Genomic DNA, 11,347 nt, shown 5'->3' on the forward strand with positions numbered 1-11,347 from the left:
GTCTTTAACGTCTGCAATGAAAAAAGTTTGAATCAATCTTCTTTGAAAACGTATCTCTAACTAGGTAAAACGAATTTTTCCTCGGTCACCGAGCGACGCTTTTGATGAAAGTATCGGTATTTCCTTTATTGAACATGAATGTTTGAAAATGTTACGGCCTGGCTACGCGTGCCTCGAAGTACCTATTATTTTAAAAGCTTGTGAGTTTTAACGGTTTTAGACAGAAGTCCGAACAAATAATCCAAAAATTAGATACTATTTGGATAATCTTCTATTTAGTTAGTCATGGTTTTAGGCAGTCATACTTAAGTTTAGTGCTAACATCGATCAGGTTTTTCTTCCGATTAAACCAATATTAGCCGTTGCCGTTGCCCGTGATTTGCATGGTCTGCGAGGAATTCGTTTATCACTATCCCGCGATACTTATTGCATTTTCCGGGATAAAAACTGTCCTATGTCCTGCCCAGGATCTCAGAGTATCAGCATATCTTTAATCTAAATCGGTTCAAGGATTTAAACGTGAAGATATATAGAAGACAGACAGACAGATATACTATCGCATGCCTATTATTATTACATAAGGATAACTCGGAAAGGAATAATAATGTCATATGAAAGGTAGCAAAACCCATGACAAGGTAGGTTTAAGTACATTTGAATTATGAATTAGATCCCGCCCTTCTCGGTTTCATTGCACTGTTTCAATTAAAGCAGTCCATTAATATTGGGCCAGTGGCGTAGCTATCATATAGTATCTTATAGTGCAGTGCACCAGGGCCTCAGAGCTCAGGGGGCCCTCTAACCTAAGCTTTGAAAAAAGAGGAGCATAAAAGAAAAAAATGTTTTGAAGGCCAATATATAAGTTCAAGCTACGTGGAAAGAGGGGGCGAGGGCCCTATTCTTTCTCTATGCACCGGGGCCCTTGTCCACCTAGCTACGCCACTGTATTGGGCTCGTTTGCATTTTATCTTTAGTCGTGGCTTTAAAATTTCCATTGGCTTAAAAACAAGACCTAAATGAATCTCTAAAGGCCGCTTCCTCGTTCAGAGCTGAAAAATTAAAACGTGAAACGTTGTTTGCCAAATTCAGCACAAATATAATAGAACAACCTTACATAATCTTTCATAAAGTATGAGTAAAAAGAAAGAAAGAAAAGAAACATTGTAAACGAGTAGGTACATTTATGTCGGCGGCCGATCGTAAAATCCGCCAGATCACGAAATTCCTAGGCATATCGTGAAATGGCGCCGTTTCATGAATTGGCTAAGGGACATCCGCCATATCGTTCAAAACTCACCGTTTAACGATTTGCCTAGTGACGTTTAGGCAGATCATGAAATTCCTAGGCATATCATGAAACGCCGCCATTTCATGATTTGGCCAGTTTAGGCATATCATGAAATTCCTAGGCATATCATGAAACGGCGTCATATCGGTTATGGCACTTCGCCGGCGGCTGCCGCGGCACGCTCGCTTCGCTCGCTCGGCTCGCTCGGCTCGTGCATTGTAGTCACAATTTGTACTAACCACTCCTCGCTTCGCTCGTCGTACCTATTTTTTCTTTTTTTTTGGCATATCACGATGTGCCCGGTATAAAGCTAGGAATATCGACGAATGCAATGCTCTAATCGATCTGCCGTATTGTTTCTCAGGCACATCGTGATATGCCTGGCCAACGTTTAAACATATCATGAAATGGCGCCATTTCACGATATGCCTAGGAATTTCGTGATCTGGCGAATTTTACGATTAGCCGCCGACATCTACAACGAAACGGGCCTCACTTAGCGTGTTGCCACGCCAAGCCGCAGCGCTAGTTTTCAGTGATAGGTGATTTCATACATTTCGCTTTTTAGTTTTTTCGGAGCTTTAATTATTTGTTAAAAAGTTTTCATTAGTACGTATCTACCTATAGTATAGTGCAAGCTTGTCTGAGCATTATTTTCATGATTCTACACCACTTTCACAGGTTTTTTTAACTACTTAAACTGATAACAATTCAGAACTCGGACTTATCATGCTAAATATAGTTACACACTGTAACATTTCCATTAAAGTTTTCTGGTAGTTATTAGAATACACTCGTACAGTCGTGGAAACTGAATCACGTACCAGGGTGTAACCCTTTCATAATCGATTTCACCATGATTTCTTTGACAATGATGGAATATCAACATGACATTAGTAGAACAAATTAAGGTTTCACCTTGGTTCTTAATACAGTTTCCTCGACTGTACCTAGGTAGGTAGTAGGTAGGTGTTGGATAGGTCCAACACTAATCAGGGAGCGTCCTCTTTCTTCAACGCGCACATTATATCAGTCGTTAACAGCCGGTATTCTGTATGTATACCGGTATGTAAACGATAAAAGTGATTAGCTAAGTCAATAACGTGTCAATAAATTCAACGTTATTCCCATAGCACAGCGTCGAGTTATTCGTTCATCGACTTAATTAACGAAGCAGCCAGCTGTTGCTAATGGCAGTAACGTGTGGTTGATAAATGCATTATTTGCCGACAGTGGTTTATTTTAGAAGATCACGGGAGCGTACTCGTAATTTAGATTGGAGGGCACAGTGAATTGACAAATATATTTTCACCTCAGCAGCTCAAACAAGCAGGTTTTGCTACGAAAAATCAGTGAGCAAAATCGCATTTTGCTCACTCCGTGAGACAAAGTAGCTTTTTAATTATTTTAACCGACTTCAAAAAAAGAAGGAGGTTATCAATTCGGTTGTATTTTTTTTTTTTTTTTTAATGTTTGTTACCTCAGAACTCCGTCATTTATGAACCGATTTCAAAAATTTTTTTTGTGTTCGTCTAGGAATGCTTTCAATTAGGTCCCATAAGCAGCAAATTAGGATCTGATGATCGAATCTTAAGGAAATCGAGGGAACTCTTCAAATATTGTAGGGACACCTATGGTAATTTGGATATATTTAGCAGTAACTCGTGCATTTGCTCTTGCAAATCATAATTTGGTAAAGTGGAACTGAGGATGAAGACCAGATTTGACCAACGGAACTACTACTATTAATAACAAGTATTTCACGGGTTAAATTTAAATTATCATGATTAATATACTTACCTAGATAAGCAACTAAGAAGAAGCTTTAAGTTAATGATTCTTTCGAACTGATCTGATGCTGAAGCCAGAAGGTAGGCGACGGAACTCTGTTATAAAACAACGTAACTAAGTCGTGTTTGGGCTTAATGGAATAGTTGTGAGATGTTCTTTGGCTACGAATCACTAAAAAGTGAGAAATAAAAAAAATTTTAACAAAAAAGTAAAACCGACTCCAAAAAAATAAAAAAATAACAAAAAATGGAACCGACTACAAAACCCTTGAAAATATTTTTCTAGGTAAGTAGGTACGTACTAGCTCGAAGTCGGTGACTCAGCACGACCCAGCAGGAGGGATTGAAACCCATAGTATGTAGGTGAAGTAGACGACTATTGTGAATTGTCCCACTCCTGCTGGCTCGTGCTGAGGCACCGACTTCGAGCTAGTACGTACCTACTTACCTAGAAAAATATTTTCAAGGGTTTTGTAGTCGGTTCCATTTTTTGTTTTTTTTTTATTTTTTTGGAGTCGGTTTTACTTTTTTTTTTAAATGCTGAGGACAGTGCTGGGTCCACTCACTGAATGCCAAATATTTGAACTTGACTTTAATCTGTCACTTTTACTTCAATATGAAAAAAGCGACAGATAGGATCAAATCGATACTAAGTTCGATTTTCAAATTCTGTAGGCCTAAAAAGAAACGAACAAACGTTCGGATACACATATAACCGCAAAATTACAAAACGTCTGTTATATGAAGTAGGTATAAGTATAGAGCATTATTAGAGGGATTTAGTATAGCACTTATTGCTCGAAGCTTGTACGGTGCTTTTCTCAAATATAAACTACAAAGATAAATAAGCAAACAAAACGAGCATAAATGAACGAATATCCCGCTCAATTTTACTTTTTTCTTAGTTTTTTTTTTACTTTTTAATTAAGCAAGAAGCATTATACCAACCTAATAAAAATACTGTGTTGACCTTTAGCATTAAAAATATGTCAATAATGAATTAATTATCATAAGGACAAATTAAAGAAGAAAAACGCAAGGTGAAATTTAAAAAATACAGTGAGTTATATGACAGCGAAATATTTACGAAATGTTACAATTTTCCTTCTCTTTTAATAAAGTATGCAACCTCGTTGTACGAAAGCCGCTGCTCTTGTTTTTTTTTTTAATAAATTCGTTCCGTATACTGCCTAACTCTTAAAGTTGGATCAAATATTTGACAAATTAATGAATTTAAAAGTAATCTATTTGTATTCATGTTTCAAACAAATCTAACAATCCAAAACAAAACAATCCTAATAAAATCATATTGAAAGGTTTATTTTTCAACTGGATACTTTTTCGTTCCATATTCAAAACCTGTCTACTTACTGGAGACTTTTGATCGTTGTCTGGCATTCTTAAGTGACTTATTAAACATATACTTAAGTACGAATCAAAACAATAACCCTCCTTTTGCTCTGCCGTAGTCGGGTAAAAAAAGACATCGAAAATATGGTAAGGGAACATTTTCGAGGTTATTCTAGCCATGTATTTACCCATGAAAAATGTTTCCACATTTTATTTATTTATAGATATAATCACAATTTAACCTTTTGACCGCCGTAGTCTGATGTCCAGCCCAATGTCCAGTCACTATCGCCGTAGTCTTATATTTAAGATAAAATGTCAAATAGTTTCGGCGTAGGTGGCGATACGGGCACGCACTCGTACGAATGAAAACGCTTTGGCGGTTAAAAGGTTAAAAACTAAAACGCTGTCGAAATTTTCTGCCACTTTTATCCTCAAAATCTTTAGATCTTACTTAATCTTTAATACTTTAATTCCAGCGAAATATCAGATACATATACATACCTATTTAGGTATATCAAAAGTACTTAATTTTATTACATAAATTAGGGGAGTCCGGGAGACATGCCCAGGTGGGAGACTTGAACCATTTCGAATATCTAATTCAAAGTTCGCGCCACCGGCACCACTGATAGTTCGTGTTATACTCGTACACAAGACTCAACTAGTAGCGCCGCCATATTAGCCGCCATTAGTGCGGTTTGGCAGTAAACGGAGTACACATGTTTCTGTTACCAAAAAGTGAAAAAAATATTTTTTTTGTAATTTTACGCTATTCAGATGCCTTGATGGGTGAGTGCTGTTATTTTATCTTATCATATTGACTAGTTATTATAGTTTTACCAACAATGAGCGTTTTAAACATTCGATGTTAGAATTTAGAGAAATAATCACTTAACTGAACTAAAGGGGGGTGCGGGAGACTTGATCAATGTAGTAGCAGGGAGACATGACCACATGGTTTAATCCTCCGCACAGCATTTAAATACGGATTGGCTTTAAATTTATGTATTTTTTTGTTTTAGAAACTCATACCATATAATGCCAGTACAAGGCAAAAGGGGTTCCACCCGAAAAAATATTACCAAACAGGAAACGCTGTTGAAAAAATTAAGAATAGTGCAACTATTCGAAAAACAGTAAAAGAGTTAAGAGGAAGGGTTTTCCAGTTGTTGACAGTGAGTAGCGAAGACTAAAGAAGACAAGAACAATAAATCTCTTATAAGTTTTTTTTAATAAGTTCAGTATCTGGGTGACCGAGCTCCGATCGAGCTAAAACTCGGTACCAAGCGTTTTCCCAAAAATAAGACCAAGCTAGATCGATTTTTTATCTCCGAAAACCCCTACATACCAAATTTAATCGAAATTGCTGGAGCCATTTCCGAGATTCTGATTATATATATATACAAGAATTGCTCGTTTAAAGGCATTAGATTAAGTTAATTTATGTTTAACATCGTGGTACTAGTGGTATAATAATCAAAAATGAAATGTAATTGAATCATACTTTAAATACATTCATTCATTCTTTTTTTAAATAAATATTTTTAATTAAACAATAATGTTTTTCACTGTTTTCTCTAATAAATAAATATATGGTCAAATCTCCCGCACCCGCTGATCAACTCTCCCATGGGTTGGGGAGACTTGACCCATATTCCAAATTTTATAAAAAAAATGGCAAAAATGCAATTATTGTTTTATTATCATTTCAATAACACCTAACGATACCTATTTAGGCATGACGTCTACATGCCAAAAATCGGGTTACTGCCACTTACGGTTACAACTTTAGCGGCATAAGAGTAAAATGAGGTTCAAGTCTCCCGGACTTCCCCTAAGGTTTACATCAAAACACCTTTGCCTTTTACAGGGACGTAGCTATAATTATAACGCAAATGGAAAATGGCTCTTTTTCTATGAATGGAACGAAATAGGTATGCGACAAGTAAGTACATTCCTCGAATGAGGTGATCAAATAAAATGATATGAGACCCATCACTTATAAATTACATATATTTAGTTTTCCCCGTGTGGTGTCGGGTTAGAATTACACCTCTCCATTTCTTCCGTGGATGTCGTAAGAGGCGACTGAGTTATACCGTATAGGCGACAGGCTAGTAGGTAACCTGTCACTATTGTACCGTTTTTATCAAACTTAAAACCTAAAATTGCTAAAAGCGGTAATGTTCCGAAGCGGTAACGTTTCGTGTGCTCTGCCTACCTACCCCATTTGGGAATACAGGCGTGATGTTTGTGTGTGTATATTTTGTTTTTCTAAGAAAAGAAGAGAACAATATTCACTCGTAAATGTTCACTATAGTTTTTACAGCATACCTACGTTTATGTAGACTTACTTTAAAATACAAAGATATAATACTACTCAACTGCATGGTTTCCTAAATACTTACGTAATCTTGACGTAACTACCCGTATCTCATTTGATAGTTTTTTTACCTTTTTTCGGACCCTATGATAAACGGCGTATTCTGGGTATTCGAGCTCATCCATTACTACGTCAGACCCCATACGATGATGCCCCCATCATCCCCGAAAGAAAAACTTATCAAAATTAAAACATTGCCAGTAAATGCGTTAAATATTACATGTAGTCTGTGAAGTTTGTTTTAATTTGACTAAAAGTGTCTTGATTGGGCTACAAATGGACAAGAAAACTTTCAGATTAATGCCGTTATTTCGGACCAGATGATACTCGTGGTTAGGGTTGCTACCTGGCCAGTGTGCTTGTTTATGAGATTATGAGGTATGTACTTGCTCGTAAACATTTAGGTTCAAGAAAATTTTCTCAAAACAAATTAAACATTTCACATGAGACTAAACAATAATCATGCTTTAAATATACATAGAACTGTGAGCATTAATTTATACAATTTAATAAAATAACAAAGAAACGAAATAAATATACTGAGCGGCAAAAAATCTGGCCCTCAAATGTATGCAGTAACAGGTAATTTTGTATGTATGTAGAGTGGGCTGAATTTTGTGCCACTGAGGATATAACAGTAAATTCAAAAAGAGGCGTGTCTTGAGCCTGCTCTACATGTTTCCTATCGACCCGGATTTACGAGTACGTACCCGGAATCCGGGGGACCCGAAACTCCTGTCCGGAGTCCAGCCGCTGCTCGATGATTTCTCGATTCTTTTAAGTTCCCTCCCATGCCCTAGCCGGGGTTTTCTAAATCGAATTTGACCTTACATTTATTTATCTCTTCTTGTAATTGTGACGGTAAACGCCACATTGGTGGGTAATTGTTGCACCAATAGCAAAATGCTAAATATTAGTAGGTACAACAACACAACATCAATGAAGATATGATAAATCTATATCAAATTGCTTTTAAGTTGATTTAAGAAAAAAATACGGCAAAAAGTAAAATAGCAAAGTAAAGACATTATGGATATGAAATTATTGCGGATTGTCGGATAGTTTCGGTTACAGGTATTAGATTTTTAAGGATTTGGTAAAAAAAAATATTGTATAGATTCGATATTATTTCTAGGTAATTATTTGGTATACTTATAATCAGTGCACACGCACACACACCATTCAATTTATTCGCAGGCCGTGTAGGTTTTTCCTAAAGGTTTTCTCGTGATATTTTTCTTCACTGTTATGTTCACGGTAAAGTCCATACATACAAGAAAATAGTTAAATAATGGTAACCCTAGTACTCTGGTTTCCACCCCCATCTCCTCTCCCGAGGCACTTAGAGTTAGGATATGTCTCTCTAAAATAATGCCCTTGTTCGGTGTAGCTTGTCACTTGACGTGGATTGATGAAATACTTTAACTTGATTTAGTAACAAGCGTTGAAATTTGGATTGGGTTGTCTAGTTTTGCAGCGTGACTATTAACCTTGAGATAAACTTGAAGATGTTTTACTGGGGCCATTCACATGCGCGTTCACATTCGGTCATTGCTTTGAGTATTAATATAATGCCACACACATCGCGATAAAAATATTGCGATAAAACTTCGTCTTCGGCCTACGGCATTATGCATGGCCACATTGCAAACAAAGAAATATCGATCGATAAAGATATCATTAGATATGCGCGAGTTTACAGACATTTGGGCGAAATGTCTGCGGCTTCGCCCGAAGTGCCGAAGTATTCGCGAATATTCGGCTACACACATTGCGATACAGCGAATGTTCGTGTTATTGCGATTTGTGTGGCTCTATCATAACTGACGTACGAAAGTGTGGCAGGTTACGCGAATATTTGAGGTTCGCGAACTTAAATGTGCGCCTAGACACCGAAAAAAAAATTTACTAAATTTAGTACCTAGTAACTGACTCGTGCATTTGCTATCATTACTTTTCATATCGTGTTTACTCTTATTTTTGATGTCCTGATAGTCGTTCAAAGGTTAACAACTGGAAGAAAACACTTTATGGGATCCATTGGATGCCTTTATATATCTCATGTACCCAATCTTGTTAATTTCATTTGTTTATATGCATGCAACCTACAAAAAGATAATAAATAAATAACCCACGAACATACTTTCTGATTAAATTTACGGTAGTTAAATGTAAGAAACTATAAACCACCTATTTCACAGCAAGGAATTCCAATATCGTTGTTAATTCGCAGCGGTCGTAGCGGCTACGAGGCTGCTACGCCGTAGCCACGTAGCGCCGCGGTCGAAAGCCATTGGGAATCTGTACGCTAGTTTCATGTAATTGGACGCTATTTTCTTGTCTGTGCTACTTTGCTAGCAAATACTGGGCTAGTACCTATTTAAACTATATAATTGGTACCTATTTAATTTATATAAAACAATTTTATTGATAAATAACAAGATCTTTACCAGACAGCACATAACGTGAAAGTGTTATGTATTTTTTAAGGTGTCGAATGCGTTTTTTGATTAGATTAGATTAGATTATTAATTCATTCAGTATAAAATTACATCATAGTTTGCACATGTCAAAGTTACGAGAATTTATACTGAAATTGTCAAGAATACACAATAGATTAAATTGGAAACAAAATGTGAAAATTGAATAAAATAATAAAAAAGCAGTAAAACAATTAAAATTTAAAACAGGTTCTCATAAAAGAAAAATAAAATGAAATTACAATAATGTCAGGGGATCGTCCAATTAAAATTAATAAAATAATTTGAAAAATAAAAATGGCAAGTAAAAACTGAAAATAATAATAAATGAACATAATATTAAATTTGCGATACATTATTGGCTGCAGCAAAAAGCAAGGTTGTGGTTCTGTATCTCAATATTGCTGAGGCAGCCCTTTCGGCTCTAGGTAATTAAGTTATTCTTAACTCGTACTCGTAGCTGTACCTTGTGCTTATTACTTTGTTTTATGCCGAATAAACATTTTTATTTATTTATTGATATGATATTTTCTTTCTTTCTTTGTATTAATTTCTAATTTCAATATTAAATTTTATTATCTTTGAACAATTATAATGTTTTAGCGCTTTTTTAAATTAAGGACTTTTAATGGAATTTTATAAAAAAATAATATTCTTTATCTTTTTCATACAAAGCCTTTTAAGAGGTGTGCAAAAAAAACAAACAAGTGAAAAAAATTTTTTTGTCCCTCCCCCTCTATTTTGTATAGGGTCTTCGAAGTCAAAAAATTGTTATTTTCCCAGTGTACCCCTAAAAAACTAAAGTAAAGCTTCCATCGACTTCGGAATACTTTTCAGAAAACATATATAACAGCTGGAATAACACCTAAATGTATTTTATTTCTGTATCTCTTAAAATTGTGTCCTTCGTTGCCTAGGGATAGGGTCATGACTGCCTTGAAAAGCCTTTGTCGTCGTGCTGAACAATATCCTTTTAGGTAAGTATACCAGCCCTCTCCGAGTGAAAAATGACGTCGTCTACGGTTATCACCTACCGCCTACCGCCTATTGTCTACCTGAATTTTCTATTTTTGTAATGTCTCTGTACTGCTTTTGGTGATCAATAAAGATTATTTGTATTGTATTGTTATCACAATTTTCACAATGCCTCTGAGATCATTTTATACAAGCACTTGTTGATTTTGGTTTAATAAAGAATGTTTCAATAAAAAATAAAAAAAGATGCGATCATGCGATGGTGAGTTAGTTGCTAATGTAGCCTAATTCACAGTTTTATTGGTGCTATATCTTGTATTTTATGAGACAAAAAATTCAAGATTAGTCTGAGTACCTACTCCGTCGTAATCCCTATTTTAAAACTCTTTAACCAACATAATGTAGATACACAAGATCGAAGTAGCATAGTATTCGACTACAGTCTTTCCTTATTATATCAAATAAAGCACAGAATATTTGAAACAGTATTAACATCAGTCATGATTCGTTTGAACGTTCTGAAAACTCAAACTTTTATATGATAATATAATTATTTTCAACCCACTTCAAAAAAGGAGGAGGTTCTATAATGTTCCAATGTTTGTATTTTTTATGTATGTGCACCGATTACTCAGTCAATTGTGGACCAATTTTCAAAATTATTTTTTTATATTCAAAAGGGTACTCTTCTGAGGTGGTCCCATTGTCACCAAGTCAAGATCTGATGATGGGATCCTAGGGAAATCGAGGGCAAACCTCAAATTTTATAGGCGCCCTATGGCGATTTTGGCATTTTTAGCATTAAGATAAGCATTTACATTCAGAAAGTATCATTTGGTAAACTGGACCTGATGAAGACCAATGGAACTCGTCAAAGCTAAGTAATGCTCGCTCGTCTATAAGCGATCATGATTAATATACCTAGATAAGCGACTAAGAAGGAGCTTTAAGTTAACGATTCTTTCGAACTGATCTCATGCTGAAGCCGGAAGGTAGGCAACGGAACTCTGTTATAAAACAACGTGACTAAGCCGTGTTTGGGCTTCATGGAATCGTTGTGAGATGTACTTTGGCTACA

This window comes from Choristoneura fumiferana, chromosome 5, assembly GCF_025370935.1.
Source record: "Choristoneura fumiferana chromosome 5, NRCan_CFum_1, whole genome shotgun sequence".
NCBI lineage: Eukaryota > Metazoa > Arthropoda > Insecta > Lepidoptera > Tortricidae > Choristoneura > Choristoneura fumiferana.